Genomic DNA, 2,873 nt, shown 5'->3' with positions numbered 1-2,873 from the left:
CCTATCATTACAATGGTATATGAACATATCGATATATTTTTTAAAATAAAAACAAAACCACTCATGATCAGGGGGGAGAGGGAATGGTTTGACAGTGACAGTCTAATCATCAAAAAACTGAAGGTGCATGGGAATGGGTGTTATACAGAAAACAAACAGAAACATTATGCGCAAGGAAAAAGGCGACTCAAACTTGGCTTCTAGAAAAAGATCAGGGTAAAAGTGGTTTCAAAAGAAGAGTTGGTTTTTAAATGCCAACTTTTTCACTTAAGGAAGAGTCAAACTGGTTTACAATCACCTTCCCTTCCCCTCCCGACAACAGACACCCTGTGAAGTAGGTGGGGCTGAGAGAGCTCTAAGAGAGCTGTGACTAGCCCAAGGTCACCCAGCTGGCTTCACGTATAGGAGTGGGGAAACCAACCTGGTTCATCAGATTAGAGTCTGCCACTCATGTGGAAGAAGGGGGAATCAAAGTCGGTTCTCCAGAGAAGAGACCACCGCTCTTAACCACTGCACCTCACTGCGGGGGGTGGTGGTGGTGGAACTGAAGTGAAAGCTAAAAGTATAAAAATACATGCAGAAATCAGGGGATAAACCAAAGCAGTATGGGTTCAGAACCAACAAAAAACCCCATGTGGAAAAGCCCCTAGTGAATGGAAGTCAGTCATAGGATTAAACCCAGCACTTCCACAGGACCAAATCAAGACAAGAGGGACAGAATGTCCTCAGTTCTACTGAGAAGAAATACTCTTGCTAAGTATAATGTTCTGTTGTCCTTCAGTGCAGGAGAAGACTGCTAGAAAGAAGTCTTCCATCTCCCCCTCCAAAAAAACTCAAACATATTCTTCAGTAGTCAAAAAGGGCAAGAGTCCAGTAGCACCTTAAAGACTAACAAAAATATTTTCTGGTAGGGTATGAGCTTTCAGAGTATCTGAAGAAGTGAGCTGTGGCTCACGAAAGCTCATACCCTACCAGAAAATATTTTTGTTAGTAAGGTGCTACTGGACTCTTGCCCTTTTTGACTACTGCAAACAGACTAACACGGCTACCCACTGTGAATTATATTCTTCAGTCTTTAATTATCTAGAAGATCCATGTAAACCCATCTTTTGTTCTCCCCCCACTCTTGCATCATTTAGTAGTAAAGTTGAAAAGCTAAATATTCACCACCACCATCCCCCCCCCCAAAAAAAAACCCCTAGGTGGCAGAAATGGTAATAACTTTTGTGACACCAACAATTTTCTGGACAATGACTGTTTGTAATAACGAAATCTCCTCATAACTCCAAAGCGCCCAGATTTTTGCTCAAAGAGCAACCCTAACTCTTTCCCAGACCATCATGCATGGGCCCAAATCGAAATATCTGTCCTCCACCCCTCCCCAAAAGCACCGTTTCACAAATTCCCTAAATTCGGAGTGGAAAAGACCTGCAAATCCAATTCAAGAGCCTGGTCTAGCCAGAGCCTCGACTAAGGCCATTTATGCATGGGAGGTTTTGCCTTGGATTTGCCGCTCTCTGGATGCACATTTTCCCCATCCGAATTCTCCAACCTCTGCATGGGGGCTTATTGTTGAGTTTTGAGAATTCGAATTGGGAAAATGCACATCTAGAAAGTGGAGAATCCAAGGCAAAACTTCCCATGAGTAGGGCTGCCAGGTCCCTCTTCGCCTTCGGCGGGAGATTTTGGTGGCGGAGCCTAAGGAGGGCAGGGTTTGGGGAGGGACTGCAATGCCATAGAGTCCAATTGCCAAAGTGGCCATTTTTTCCAGGGGAACTGATCTCTATCAGCTGGAGATCAGGTGTAATAGCAGGAGAGCTCCAGCTAGTACCTGGAGGTTATGAGAACAGCAGACACCACTGTACCAATACAATGTTAGGAAATAGGTACAAGAGCGACACAATGCAAATTCAAAGTGCAAAAAGTAGTATATTCAAAAGCTACCAAATCTCAGCATGATATAGTGATAATCAATCTATACAAAAAATCCCATACAAGTTCATCTCAAAGTTTCAAAGTGTTTCTTCATAAATATGGCCATAAATATGATTATCACTTTGTGACATGTTGAGATTTGGTAGCTTTTGAATATACTATTTTTTTTTTGCACTTTTGAATTTGCACTGTGTTGCTGTTGTACCTAGTACCTGGTGGTTGGCAACCCTACCCATGTGTAAAGGGCCTAGGTCAAGGTCCAGCCACCAAACTTGATCGCAGTTAATACTAAGGGAGATGAGCGGGCGAGAAATGTTTAAATCGGGGGGAGTCCCTGAGCATGTGAAGGCGGCTTTCCTGCAAACCGGTTCCACATCGGGGGAAGGGGGGGGAAGGGGGAAGGGGGGAAGGGGGAAGGGGGGAAGGGGGAAGTTTGTTTTGCTGAGAAAAGGAACCTTTTCCCCCCTTGCAGAAGAGTCGTTAGCTATGGAGCTGCTAGGGCCGCCCAAGAAACTGTGTTAACCCTTTCCCACCCGGGCCACGGTCAGCTAATTTTAAGTTGATAGTTCTGTACGGCCCGCGAAGGATGTTATAAATATCCCAATGGCCCTTGGTGGAAAAAAGGTTCCCCGCCCCTGGCCTACGTCAGGGTCCAGCCACCCAACTTGATCGCGGTCAATCCTAAGGGAGATGAGCGGGCGAGAAATGTTTAAACCGGGGGAGTCCCTGAGCATGTGACGGCGGCTTTCCCGCAAACCGGCTTCACATCGGGGGAGGGGCCGGGTCCCCACCGCTTCCCGCCTCCCGCCCCGCGGTGGCGGCCCTGCGCCGCCTCGTCGCCGCCCGCCTCGCCTCGCCTCGCCTCTCGCCTCGCCTGGGCTGCCGGCCGTGCTGCATTGTGGTCGGGCCCGGCTGGCTGGCCGGCCGGCGGCGTCAAG

This window comes from Euleptes europaea, chromosome 2 (genome assembly GCF_029931775.1).
Source record: "Euleptes europaea isolate rEulEur1 chromosome 2, rEulEur1.hap1, whole genome shotgun sequence".
Lineage (NCBI taxonomy): Eukaryota > Metazoa > Chordata > Lepidosauria > Squamata > Sphaerodactylidae > Euleptes > Euleptes europaea.
This window is presented reverse-complemented; position numbering follows the sequence as displayed.